The sequence below is a fragment of the Galeopterus variegatus genome, unplaced genomic scaffold (genome assembly GCF_000696425.1).
Source record: "Galeopterus variegatus unplaced genomic scaffold, G_variegatus-3.0.2 Scaffold3227, whole genome shotgun sequence".
Lineage (NCBI taxonomy): Eukaryota > Metazoa > Chordata > Mammalia > Dermoptera > Cynocephalidae > Galeopterus > Galeopterus variegatus.
In genome coordinates, this window is record NW_007729338.1 from 175,577 (window position 1) to 190,858 (window position 15,282).

Genomic DNA, 15,282 nt, shown 5'->3' on the forward strand with positions numbered 1-15,282 from the left:
TTTTTTTTTTTTTCCTTTTTGTCTTTTTTTTTCGTGACCGGCAACGGATCGCAACCGGCAACGGATCGCAACCCTCAGTGTCACGCCTGTACCGGACCGGGACTGGCCACGGGATCGCAACCCTCGGTGTCGCGTCTGCACCTCGCTCAGCCAGTGAGCGGCCGGTCTGTATGTGGAATCCGACCCCTCGGCGGGAGCGCCACCGCGCTCCCAAGCGGCGCACTGTAGCAGTGCACCACCGGGCCGGCCCAGTTCTCAAATTTTGATGCTTCTAGAACACCTCTTAAATAATTCTTTCTATGTAGTTATTATTATAGTTTTCTAAAACTCCTTGAGCAGTTTTGGTAGAAATAACACTGTATTGATGGCAGAATGAGACTAGATTGTAATCTTTTTTGGTTTTGCCATGATCTAGCCAGGTGATCTTTAAACAAGTTGTTTAACCTGTTTGGTCCTTATTTCATATATGTAAGTAGAGTTTTGGAAAGGATTCCTGCAGCTCTAGTGTTCTTTGGCTCTTAAAAAATTTTTTTCACTGTTTTGTTGAGAGATACTTTACATGTCATAAAATTAACCCATTTCATGTATACAATTCAGTGATTTTGGGTAAATTTATAAAATGATACAACCATTAGCATAAATCAGTTTTAGAACATTTTCATCCCTGTAATAAAATTCCTCGTGCTCATTTACAGCCAATCCCCATTCCCACCTCCTGACAACTACTAACGGACTTTATGTCTCTATAAATTTACCTTTTCCGGTCATTTCATATAAATGGGATCATATAATATATGATCTCTTGTGTCTGGATTCTTTTACTTAGCATAATGTTTTTGAGGTTCATCAATGATATAGCATGTTCAGTAATTCATACCTTTTTGTTGCTGAATAGTATTCCATTATATGGATTTCTTTTCTTTTTTTGGGGGGGTTTACCTGTTCACCAGGTGACAGACATTTAGGTTTTTACTATTATGGGCTATCATGAATCATATTTCTGTAAACATTCATGTGCAAGTCTTTGTGTGGACATATGTTTTAATTTCTCTTGGGTAGATACCTAGGAATGAAAGTGATAGGTTGTGTGGCATTCCTATGTATCTTTTTGAGAAACTGCCAAATTGTTTTCCAAAGTGGCCACACCATTTTCCATTCCCACTAGCAATGCATGAGGGTTTCCATTTTTCTGGCTTTTTGATGATCTGGAAATACACTCTGATTTGAGATTGCTATTTTTTCTTTAGCATTTTATTAGCAACAAGCTACCTTCTCTTTGGACATCATTAGTAATTAGTCTTTATTAGGAATAGTTCCTAGAGATAATAAAAGTATATTAGTCTTCCATAATAAAATAAATAAAATTTTGCTTCATGCTGTTATTTTTGAATTTTTTACTTTCCTGTTAAATGAAGGATGGTAGGAATATTGTACCATGAGCTAAGACATGGATTAATAAGATAAGGTCTTGCCCAGTTACAATAATAAAACAGTAAGTTCCACTGGTAGCAAAAAATTTGTCCATCTTATCAAGCCAACATCTTTAATATTAATAAGATGTTTATTGAGTATATTTAGCATGTTTGGTGAGTTAGATTCTTTTTACATTTCTATACGTTATATTGCGGAAGTAACAAAATTGACCTATAAAGGACAGAATGAAATCATGTTTTGTGAAGTTATAAAGTCTGAGCTATGATTCAGAGTGTGGGAGGGAGTACTGACGTTATAAAGCTCCTAAATACTTAGCAGTGCTAAGCTCCAGGTTCCAAAAGTGGCATATTGTCACTATAGCAACCACTGTGCTTATTTGGATTTGAAAACCAGCAGCGAATAGTAAATAGGACTATAATATCAAGGTGGATATGTGTTCTGGTGGGTTGATATGCCTGCCTGTTGATAGTCAATGGTTTTATTTTTCTTGTATTTATTATGATTGATTCTTTTATATTTTTAAAATTTTTGTTAATGTATTTTTTTCTGGGAGAGAAATTAAACATTCAGTATTCTTATAGTCCTCCTTTTCTAACATGCCAAGTTTAGTGCTTTTTCTAGTTAGTTAATTAGTATATTAAATATATCTTTACTATAGCTTTTTCTCCATTATTGCTTAAGTTTGGAAACTTGCATTGGGTTAAATACAACTTTTATTATACTGAATCACTTACAGTTTTATAACAGAAAAAAGAACCGTGACACATTTTAGCTACATCGTGAAAAGATGTTTAAAGCTACCAATAAGCATGAAAATTGCCTAAATTAAAACATTTCTTGAAATAATGTTTTTTTTCTGAGCAAGGTCTGAGCTTCAGACACTGTTGGCCGGTAGAGATGACATAACTTTTGTTAGCATGCATCTATAAATTTGCCTAGAGGCGTAGGAGCCTTCTGGGATAGTAGATCTGGGAACCTGATTTCCTTCTCTCCACCCTTGTCTGATGGATTGGAGTGGTTCCTAGTGGGATCATATCACAGGAAAAAGAAATGAGAGATTGAAGGGAACTTGTGTTTAGGTAGGAGAAAGTGCATTAGTGAGCTGGATACAGGGCAAAGAACCAGGTCATTGTTTTTTTGGTCTGGGTGCAACATTTGCTAATATAATAATTTACCCTAACCAAGCCACTACCAAGTTGACTGTGCAAGTTTGTAAGTTGGGAGAGCTATATTGATAAAGCAGGGATTGATAGTTCATATCCCAAAAGAATGTGACAGGAACAGTGAGAGAATTGCTTCCTGTGCAATATGATGGGGAGTGGGAAAGACTGTGGCTTACCAGAGAATGCTTCTCCCAAGTGGGAAGGTGGGCTCTATGTTTCCATATTTCAGAGTTTTTTCAAGAGAAGCTAAAGACCTGATCTTTTAAAAGGTGAAATTTCCTAGTTGCCAACTTACTCACATTAAAAATATTCTGTGGACATAAAAAAACCGGATGTAGTCTTCAGGTGGCCAGATTACAGTTTTTTTTTTTTTTTTTAAATCTCTCTTTTTTTTTGGGGGGGGGGGTCCGATTACATATTCTTTACTGGAGGTCTCACACTTGTGGGTGAGGGCCACTTTTTGTTCTTATAGCTAGGGCTGCTAGCTAATCCTTTCATTTTAAATCCAATTCCAGAGATTTTTTTTTTCATCTATCCCTTTCAGAGTTGAAAGAAAAAAGAAAGAAAAAATGATTTAACTTGAATCCCTATTTTATAGCATTACTGATTTCTTGCCTTTTATTCAAGAGTATGGGTGTTTTTAGAAGTAGCTTTTGTTGCTTGAAAATATATTAAAAGTTAAGTATTGCTATCTTTAATGCAATTGGTTCAACCAATAGAGTTCCTTGACTTCTAGTTAAAGTCAGTAATTGGCTGATATTAATTATCTTGGTTGAAGTTGTACAGCTTGCATTATAGGCAGTATCCTACAATGGGGCTCACAGGACTATTACTCAGGGGGTACAGTCTCTAAGTAATCATTTTAATTGGGTTCCTTTGGTTGCTAATTTAACTAGCTTAAGCAATGAGGGGATTTTCTTTTCTTCTCTTTTCCTCCCTCCTTCCCTCCCTTTCACCTTTCTTCCCTCCCAGATATTATAAGGACTTTCAAGGACATTCACACACATGTATCAAAGCATACCTGAGCCTCACAGGGACCAGAATGGGAAACTAAAAGCAGGAGCTAAGGTTACTGTCTTCATCTCTGAGTACCATAGTTTCTCTTCCCTCTTTCTCAACAGTCTTCCTTTGCTTATTCATTTTGCGTAGGGCCCCAAATTGCTGGTCCGAACTCCTTATCTACATGACCTTTTAGCTCCAGTATCCACTTTTATTTGCACATTTGTGCTCTGTCTCCAGTTGAAATTTCTGAGAGAATCTGATTGGCTTATCTTTGGAAGGTATGCTGCAAATCATTAGTTATGACATTCCTATTTATTGATTGGTTGCTTTAAGGCCAAGTGTTCCTGTCCAGTTAGCTGAACTTAGAGGGATGGGGTAATGTGCTGAATACTTTGGACAGATGGGTGTAGGGATTAGGGTGAAAAGAGGGAGCTTTCTTCAGAACAGGGTGTAGGCCAGCAACCACTCTGAAATCTGTGTGGTACATAAGATGCCATGGGTCAGTTACTTTTTATCCAGAGATGCCTAGAACTCTATATTGAACAAAAATGACCTGTGCTGACAACTGACCTTTTAGATAGTTGTTGAACAGATTTCAGATAGTTTCTTTGGCTTCCTTTACTCTTGGAATATCCATTAAGCTTTTCCAGGTCATATTGGCTGAAGACTTTGTCATGAAGAGATGTATTCTTCATGGTTAATTACTGCAATATTCTCATTGTAGAATTTAATATTTAATTCCTTGGAAAAATCTTTTTAGCACATTATGTGCTGAAAAGAATAAATGAAGTGAGTATTTTCATACAATAAACATTAACTGGAGTGTTGCTTTGCACTAGGGTAAAGGGTTGATATACCACCTCTAATCAGTTTTGGAGGCTGAGGAGTACAGTCATTCCTTGGTATCTGTGGGGTATTGGTTCCAGGACCTCCTGAGGATACCAACGTCTACGGATGCTCAAGTCCCTTGTAAGAAATGGTATGGTATGTGCATATAACTTTTGCCTGTCCTCTCATAAACTTTAAAATCATCTCTAGATTACTTATAATACCTAATACAATGTAGTTGTTATACTTCTTATTTTTTATTTGTGTTTTTTTAATGTGTTTTTTTTTTTTTGTCTTTTGTCTTTTTCCATGTCCGGCAACGGATCGCAACCCTCAGTGTCGCCCCCGTACCGGACTGGGGACCGGCAACGGGATCGCAACCCTTGGTGTTGCTCCCGCGCCTCGCTCAGCCAGTGAGCGGGAACCGGTCCGTATGTGGGATCCGAACCCTCGGGCGGGAGCGCCGCCGCGCTTCCCAAGCGGCGCACTATCCAGTGCGCCACCGGGCCGGCCCCTTAACGTGTTTTTTTAAATCTTTTTTTTTCCTAATCTATTAGATCTGCAGTTGGTCAAATCCACAGATGTGGAACCCACAGATACTGGGGGCTGACTGTACTGTGTTGAGAAGGATCTTGAAGTTGTGTCCTTGCTGTACTTAGAAAGAGTATCATGTTTGATTGGCGATGTCTGCCATGGTCAAAAAGAATTGGTGACCTGAATGTTCTATGCCTAGTCTGGGGTAATTATTGTCTAATGTGACAATATATTACTTTCTTTTGGTTGTATGCATACATTCTTCAGTGGATCGTATTCATGCCAGTTCCTTATATTATGAATAGTAGCAGATCACTTAAGTATTATATTTTATAAATAATTTTTTTTAAATTAGGAATTTTTATAAGCCACAATGATGTTAAGTAAATTTCTAAATTTAAAAATTTATCAGCTCTGGGCTGGCCCGGTGGCGCACTGGAGAGTGCGCTGCTTGGAAGTGTGGCGGCGCTTCCGCCGAGGGTTCGGATCCCATGTGGAGACCGGTTTCCGCTCACTGGTTGAGCGCGGTGCGGGCGCAACACCGAGGGTTGTGATCCCATTGCCGGTCCCTGGTATGGGCACGACACCGAGGGTTGCAATCCCGTTACCGGTCAGTAAAAAAGACAAAAAGGAAAAAAAAAATTATCAGCTCTTACCTGGATTCTCTGGGAATGTGAATCATTTCTTTATTTAAATTGATTGTTAAGGGAGGAATCATACTTTCATACCTCAAGGAAAATGTGACAAATGTTCCATTTACTTGAAAGTTAGAGTTTCTCCCATAGAATTCAGTTTGTATAGGAAGATTCTCACATCTCTAAAATCTAGCCCTTAAGCAAAAAGTTTCTAGTAGAAATTAATTACATTTTTTCTTAATTAGAGTAATACATGAACATGATCACACACAAACAATGTAGTCTGAAAGTACTTTTGATGAAAAACAACAGTTTCTCATCCCTTGCTTCTAATTGTTAGGCCTACACCCAGAAACAAATATTTTGAATCATTTTAGTGTTTTGTTCTTAGGTAACTTTAAATTAGAGATTTTACCTATACTTTTTGATTGATTTAACATCTGTTTACTCCCTTTTATAAATGATGAAGATTTTATGCAATTATATTACTCCCCTTCCATCTCCCATCTTCCTACCAATATTTTATATTAATATAATTTTTAGTTTTTCTTTTGGTCCTTATATTAATCGGCATTTGCTGCATAGCAGTCACAATCTTTTGTCTACAAGAGAGTGGGTTGCAGTATATTAGATAACTGTTCAGCAAATGCTCACATTTTCTCTTCTCACCCACCTCCATGGAAAGAGTATACTTTCCTCCGTAATTATTGATGTTGAGCTTAGTCTTGTGACTTGCTTCGGCCAGAGGAACGTGGGCAGAAGTAACAATGCACCAGTTTTGAGCATAGCCTGAAGAGGTGTCAGATGGTTCCATTGCCCTTCTGGGAGCTTCCAACCTTTGCATAAGCAAGACATGTGCCAGGCATCTGCTGCCAACCATCCCAGTCCTAGAAGGAGGAACATGAAATAGTTGTCAACTTGACCTATATAGCCTGAAGCAGAGCTGCCCCAGTTGACATAAAGAATTTATTGCTAAGTGAGAAATATGTTTAATTTTTGTATGCTACTGAGATTTTGTGGTTGGTTGCTATGCCAAAAAAATTGACTAATAAAATAATGGGTACCTAGAAGTGGGGTGCTGATGTAACAAAAACCTAAAATACATGGCATTGACTTTGGGACTGAGTGGTGGTTGGCAAGAAAACCATTATAGGAGGTTGGAAAAAAAGGGTGAATGTGTTATATGGTAACAAAACATTTGATAAAACTGTTGTCTGTGGTAACATGGAAGACAGAAAGTGTAACTAATGAAGCTTGTAGTATTGGGCAAAGAAATTTCAAGGCAGAATCTTGAAAGCATAACAGCTGCACGTAATATGGTACTATAAGAATAATTCAATCTACCACATCTGATGTCTTGGTCATAATTATCCATATCCCTCCTATTCCAACTACCTGTTTCTTCAACATAATATGTATGTGTGATGGAACATGCCAGCTGTCAGGCTTTCCTTTACTGTGGTGTACAGGAAGCTGACTATCAGGATGCTAGTTTCCCAAATGCCACAAAGGAAGGCTTGTCTCTGGGTCACTAAATTAAATTAAAGTTAATTTTTCTGGTGATATGTTTCTCCTTTTCCCTTTCTTCTTTTTAAGAGAAGGGGTCTAGTTAATGAGGATGCTAGTTGCTGTGACAAGCAAACCTGAAAATTTCAATTACTTAACAAAATAGCAGTTTATTTTTTTACTCCTTTAACAGTCTGGAAAGGGCATTTGTCTCAGTAGGCAGCTTTCCTTTATATGATGATTTACTGACCTGAATTCCTCTGTCTTATGGTTCTGCCATCCTTAAAAATCTTTGTGATTCTCTGTCTCCTGCTAGTGGAAGGGGAAGAGAGAATGGAGAAGGCACTTCTTAATTGCCTTGGCAAGGAACTTCTATTTATAGTATGTTGACTAAAACTAGACACGTGGTCCTGCCTAGCTACAAAAGGGTCTGAGAAATGAAGTTTTTAGTTAAGCAGTTACTTCTTAAGGACAACTCTGTACTATGGAAAGGAATGCATGAATTTTGGTTGACAGTTGGCTGTCTTTGCCCCAAAAGAATGGTTCTCCTTTTATTATTATTTTTGGCTGACAGTAAATACTAGGCTTCTTATATTTGCTGGGGGCAGCAATGGAAGAGGCATAATTGGTAAAAATTATTTTAAATAAAAACCTGTTTTCATTTTGTTCTCTTTTTTTTTTCATCAGTTTCTTCTTGGATCAAAGCTTTTCCTACTCATTACTGAATTACAGTCATGAATTCAGAGCCCTGGGAAAAGAATATTGAAATAATCATTGCTGCTGGAGAATTAACATTTAGCTTATATATGAACTAGTTATTTTTTTTATTGTGATAAAATGTACATGACATGAAATTTACCATTTTAGGACTATGGTTTAGTGGCATTAAGTATATTCACATTGTTAAACAACTATCACTACCATCCTGCTCTAGAACTTTTCATCTTCCCAAACTGAAACTCTGTACCTATTAAACAATAAATCCTGGTTCCCCTCTCTCTCCCAAACTAGTTATTTTAAGTTTACCTATTTCTGTATTTTCCTGTTTGCTGCCATTACAAATGAGTATATATATTGAATACTCCATTTATATGAAAATAGGCCAAATGCTGAGCAGGGTTGAATTACGTTTATAAAGAAGACTGCATAATTTGCCATGATATTAAGTGGTTTCCTGGGTGACAGAGTCTTATTGAGTCATATTCTTTTTCTTACATCCAAACTCCAGTCCAATTAAATGTGTGAAAGTACACAAGCTGTGTTTTTGTTTCAGAGATTACCAGGAAAATAACTAATTACACCAATCTGACAATTTAAAATGATGATTGAACTGAAATATTGCTTTGATTTCATCTGAGATTTTGATTACCTAAATGAACATATTTGCAAAATTATTAAATATGAAAGTGGATGGTAGCTTGGTTATTTTTTAAAACCTGGATACATTTTTTATAGCTATATATATTTTGAGGTGTCCTGGTTTTATTTTTTCCTCTCAGACTTCTTTTCTCTGTTGTGTTCATTTACACCTCTTCTTTCCCCTCACCTGTAAGTTCACCTACTTCCCATGGCTTTCTTCTTTAGTCTTTTACCTGGAAATCTCACCTTTTTCAGTTTCAATTATCTCTCTGTGGGGAAAAAAACCTCCTAAGTCCATATTTCTTAACCTTGAGTAACAGTTCTGAATCTAGAACTGTGACCTGAAATTTTCTCTTATATGGTCTTACCTCAAACAAAACGTGTTTAATGTTGGACTCATCTTTTTTCTATCCACTTTGAGCCCCCTCCCCCCCTTTTTAAATGGCACTACCATTTTTGTCATTATCTAAGCTTGACATTTGGTGGATTTCTTTCTCTATTCAAGTAGTCACCAAGTCCTACCAGCTGTTTGTATTGTTATGATCATCACATCTTTTCCATTTTTTCTGCACTCTATCCAATATGGGGCCTGATCACCTGATGCCTACGTTACTGCAATAGCCCTCCACTGGTAGAGTTTTCTCTCAAGTACTTATAGCACTTTCTTTGTAATTCTCACATGAAAGTTATGAATATTTATTTTAGATTATAATTAATTGTCTCTCTCTCTCTCTCTCTCACCAATATCTTTTTCATCTTTGTATCTTCCATGAGCCTTGCTTCATAGTTGATACTCAACGAATGTTTTTGAGAATATGCTATTCTAACTATAATCTCTTCTCCTTTTAATGTATTTCGTATACCATTGCCGGGTTCTTTCATTCATTAAACACATATTGATTGAGTGCTTACTATGTGCCAAGGATAGGTACTAAAGATGTAGTAATCAATAAACAAACAAAAACTGATGGCCTTTGGTGGCTTACATTCTAGTGAAACAGAGGAATGATAAATTAGCAAAATACATACTGTGTAAGGTGGTGATAACTGCAAAGGAGAGAAAAATGAATGAAGGAGGGAGATAGTATTGAGGAAGAGAGACTGGCATTTTGGATAAGGTGGCCAGACAGGCTATTCCGTAAAGGTGGCTTTTGAGAAAAAACTGAAAGTGAGTGAGTGAGAAAGGCAATGAATATCTGGGGGGAAGAGGGTTCCAGGCAAAGGGAGCAGCAGGTGCAAGCTGCATGGCAGGTTTGAATATTGGGGAGGAGCAGAGTGAGCTGGAAGATGAGTAGTAGGAGGCAAGGGTGTATGTTAGGGGGAAAGATATGAGAGGGTGAGATACAGATTGAATAGGGCCTCAAAGGTCATAATTAGGAGAGTGGTTTTTACTTTGAATGAGATGGCTAACCTTTGGAGGAATTTGAACATACGAGTGACATGATCTGACTTACATGTTAGCAGAATCACTCTGATAACTGTATTGTGATGAGAGAAGAGGTAGGGCGATCACTTAGGAGCTTTGACACAAATCCAGGTGAGAGGTGATGGTGGCTTAGCTCTCAGTGATAGCAGTGGGAGTAGTGAGAGAGGGCCTTGTTTGGGATGTATTTGAAGTAGATCCAGCAGAATTTTTCAATGGATTGGGTGTGAGGTGTGAGGCAAAAAGTAGAGTCTAGGATTAATTGAAGATCTTTGGATTGAGCAGCTGGAAGAATGGAGTTGCTCTTAACTGAGATGGGGTAGCTCTAAGAGGAGCATGTTTGGCAGGGCGTTTTTAGGAGTTCAGCTTTGGATGTGCTAAGGTTGCCATGCCTACTTGATATCCACGGGGAATGAGACTGCCTAGGTTCATGTGAATGTACTAGAGTGAAGTTCAGGAAGGTCTGGGCGTTGTCAGCATAGAAATAATATTTAAACTGATTTAGTCATCTAGAAAAGAAGTGTAGAAAGAAAGGAGATTGAACTTCTGAAATACTTCACCCCTTCATATTCCTGCTTAGTATATACTTCCAAAAGCTCCAGGTTTTCCATGTCCTTTCATAGAGTAGTTTCATATAGATCTCTTACTTCAGTCAAACTGGAATACTTATGTTGTCTAAGCTTTCCTTTTACATTACTGCTTTCCTGTGCTCATTTTTATTCCGTTTACTTATAATGCTTTCTACCGAATTTAAATCCAGTTTTCTCCAAGCAGTTTTACCTTATCACCACACAGTAATCTATTTCTTTTTAAACACCAGTTGATCTATTTCATTTTGCAAAATTCTGCATCTTTATTCCATCCCTCCTAAACTTGTCTGTATTGCTGTATTGTAAAGTTCATCATATTTTTATATGTGTCCTTTTTTCTTAATGAGCTAATGAGATGTATGACAGGGACCGTGATTTTTAATACTTTGTCTTCCATAGTGATCAGAACCCCATTGTACTTATGAGAGGCAATCCGTGATGAAACAGTCTTTGCAAACACTAGAAAGCTGGAGGAAGCAAAGCTGTTCAGGAACGTCTAGACATTGATTCTCCTTTTTGCCCTTAAGTAAAGTTGTGGCCTTATTGGTACCAGGTTTGGCTCAAGAATCAGCAGAAACCCAGATGTTTGTAACTTATGCCCATTAAAGGGCATACTTTAGTGTGTGTTCTTTCCAAAACTGTGATGTAAACCCTGAGCATAAAAGAAAAGTGGCATTATAACAATTGAGCTTATCAAATGTGGGAAAACCCTATCTTGCCCTCTGAACAGTCGTGTGACTGGAGGCCAGTGGAAGCTGCACTGAGACATGCTACCTCTGTTTCTGCTCTGAGTGGCCCTCACTCCTAATGAGATTTTGGATCCCTGGCTAAGTCAGTCGGGAACTAAATGTAAACTCGTGTGTGTGTGTGTGTGTGTATGTGTGTGTGTGTGTGTGTGTGTTTTCTCTTCCCTCTAGCTAACATTTATTTAAGGCTTACTTACTATGGGCCTGTCACAGTTCTAATGCTTTACATGTATTACCTTTTAATCCTCTTAACATGCATATGAATTAGCCATTTGCATATTCTAGCCATTTTCAGATAAGAAAGTTGAGGAAAAGAGAGGTTGAATAACTTTCTTTGATAGAGCTGTTAATATACTAAGTGGAGAAGTGGGGTTTCATCCCAGAAAGTTTTGATCCAAGCTTATATAAATGTTTTTTTAAATCTTTTTCTGGTGGCTGGCTAGTATGGGAATCCAAATCTTTGACTTTGGTGTTCTAACACTGTGCTCTAACCAACAGAGCTAGCCGGCCTGCCCTAGAGTTTATATTTTTAACTGTTGTACTAATTACTCTATCTGGAGTGCTGCAAGTTAATTTTAATTATTTCTTTTTGTCTTGTAGGTGTTTCTATAATTTTAAATAATATGTTTATACCAATATTTCTTGATGCATCAGGTAAGACAATGACTATTGATGACCTGCCATTTAAGATGAGGATTTACTCTTTTGCTGCTGTGTCTATTGTCTTCAAATTTTATGTTGTTGCATATTATTGTTATTTTTTTATGTTTTTAATTTTTTTTTTTTGTCTTTTTGTCTTTTTCCGTGTCCGGCAACGGATCGCTACCCTCAGTGTTGCCCCCGTACCGGACCGGGGACCGGCAACGGGATCGCAACCCTCGGCGTTGCCCCCGCGCCTCACTCAGCCAGTGAGCGGGAACCGGTCTGTATGTGGGATCCGAACCCTCGGGCGGGAGCGCCGCCGCGCTTCCCAAGTGGCGCACTATCCAGTGCGCCACCGGGCCGGCCGTTTTTAATTTTTTAAATATTTTATTAATATTATTTTTTTACATTCTATGATGTTGCAGAGCAGTTGGGAGGGAGAGGAAGAGGGGAAAGGGGAAGGAAATGTGATGGAAGAAGGAGGAAGGAGAAGGGGTGGGATTGAGGCCTGTGGCACCCCCCTCATTCTCATAGGGGAGACCAGGGGTAGGGGGGTGGCTTTCAGCGGTGGTTTGGTCACTGCCGGGTTGGGTGCAGATGTCAGGGGGGTGTGGCAAGAGCCCTCGCCTCTTACCTCCCCAGCTTGGGAACCCAGGGCCCTTCTTGCTGTGGCTTGGTGGTCATCGCTGGGCTGGTTACTTGTGTTGGGGGCGAGGCATACCGAGGCCATCAGCTCCCCACTGCCCTGGCTTGAGAGAGCCTGGGGTGCTTCCTGTGGTGGTTTGGTGGTCGTCACTGGGCTGGTTGCTCATGTGGGGGGTGTGACTGAGGCCCTCACTCCCCACTGCCTGACTCGGTAGAGCCCAGGGTGCTTTATTACTTATTATTATTATTGTTATTATTATTTCCTCTGTTGGTTATCTTTGCACCTGCAATATGCCTAAAGCTCTATTTCGTGTTTCATTAACTTTTAGCAATATCTCATTTTCTTTTTTCTAATGTGAGAATAGTATCACTCATACCCATTATTCAGCTCTTACCTCCTTTCTGCCTTTTAACCTCTGTCAAATATCTGTTTACTTTAAAATTACCAAAGTTTATAATATTTAAGGATGGCAGTATAACATTGTGGTTAAGAATGTAGATATTGGAACCAGGCTGCCTGGGTTCAATCTAAGCTCTACTACATTCTAGCTATGTGACATTGGCAAGTTATTTAATCTCTCTATGCATCACTTTCTTCAACAATTAAATGGGGATAATAATGGTACTTATTCCACAGGATTATTAGGAGGATTAAGTGATTTAACATGTATAAAGCATTTAAAATAGGACCCAGTACATAATAAGTATTATATGAGTGATTGCTATCAGTGTTGTTATAATTGTTCTATAATCATAATTATGCTTTTGATTTTTTCTAAAAGTTAAAAACCATAAGCAAGATTTGACTATTTAACTTATTGAGATTACAGAGTGCAAAACCAAGTACATTATAATTATATATCTTTGTCTCTGAGTCCAAAGTTGTAGTTCTAACAGTGAGGTTTCTAGGATAAGGTCAAATGGGTTATCTTTTTTCCTACTCCATAAAATTTTCAAAATTATTTAATATTGTAATTTGATTTATAATTGGATGATGACTTCCTGATATAAATCCCTCCTCCGAACTTCAAATTACTTTTTTTTTTATTATTGACAAAAGAATAAGATACTTTCATCATGTTCTTAAAATTAGCTGACTTCTCTGTCATACTTGGTTATAAGAACTCACTTTTTTCTTGGAGACAGTTCTTTCACAATCAATGTAAGAAAAAAATTGGTTAATTGGACTTTATCAGAATTAAAAACTGTTAAGAGAATGAAAAGACAGGTTATTCTTGGAAGAAAACATTTGCAAATCACATATTTGTTAAAGGATGTATATCCAAAATATATAAAGAATTTTTAAAGCTCAACAATAAGGAAATAACCTATTTAAAAAATGGATAGAAGATCTGAACAGACACTTCAAAGAAGATTTATAGATGGTAAATAACCATATGAAAAGATGTCCAATATTATTTGTCATTAGGGAAATGAAAATTAAAACAATGAGATGCAAGAGTAACACATGAAATAGTAAGGAAGAGCTTGTGATGAAAAGCAGGAGACTTTCACCCCACTACTCCCTGCCAGCCATGTGGAGTTGGAATCAACAGGACTTGACCTTATTAGTAGTTGACTAAGAACAACTCTAAACAGAATACAAGAAAGCCTTATTGATCTGGAAGTTTCAGCTGGTCCTACTGCCACACTCACAGCAGCAGAAGAAAGAAGGAAGATACTGAGCCTACACCTCAGTCACCTAGTGGTTTTGACATGTGGGGATGGATTGTACAGTTTGGCGGAGCGTGGTAGCCACAGAATCCTTGGTATTCTTGGCTGAACAATTTGAGTTCCTTCAGCCACATCTGGATGCTGTGATGCCTGCAGTCAAAAAGCTCTTTCTTCAGCAGTTTTATTCTCAGACAGTCTCAACTGCCAGTGAACTACACAAACCAATTTACTGGACTGTAGCTGGTAAAGTCATTGATTATGAACAGATGCTGCTCCTGATGGCTAATGTGAAATGGGATGTAAAAGAAATTATGTCACAGGACAACATATATGTTGATGCATTGTTAAAGGAATCTGAGCAATGTAACAGGAGGTTAAATGAAGTTTCTAAGAGAGTTCAGATACCCTTGCCTGTGTCTAACATACTTGGGGAACATTGTATATGATTGGCTAATAGATCTATTGTGGAAAGATATGTCAGTGTCAAGAAATGCAGTAGTGAAGGTCGTGCCTTGATGCAATTGGATTTTCAGCAGTTATTAATGAAACTTGAAAAACCCATTCCTGATAAAGAATTTGTGGAAACCTATATTAAAGCCTACTACCTGAGAATGAAATCAAACACTGGATCAAGGAGCACAGGGAATATTCAACAAAGCAGATGACCAATCCGATAACTACTTGCCTGGGATCTCATATCAATAAGAAAGCAAGACAAAAATTTCTAGCAGCTACAGATGATGTAGACAGATCTAAAAGATAATGAATACAGTTCCTTTTCCTCAATGGCATTGGTTTTCACTCAGCATATATGACATGAAAGCCAATTTTTCATGCACTCCTGACAGCTATTTGCTAAGAAAACTTGGTGCATGTTTGTTCCACCTGGAAAGTGGTAAACATGAAGTGTATGTGGTGTTTGCAAGTGACTTATATGCTCTGGTCTCTTCAACTTTTGGTCTCATTTGCTGTAATCTTTTCCTGAAAGGATATTATCGCCTAATTATAACTATTGTTTTGTGACTATAATGATACATTTAAAGAAGAATGTACCATAAGTATATAATTAGAAGAAACAATGGCTTACTATATCTATGGGCA

General features: G+C 37.9%; 1 pseudogene; it reads left to right on the forward strand.

Annotated features, from left to right (window-relative positions):
- LOC103600104 overlaps positions 1–14,944 on the forward strand; it is an 18,244-nt pseudogene extending 3,300 nt beyond the window's left edge.
- The last annotated feature ends 338 nt before the right edge of the window (positions 14,945–15,282 follow it).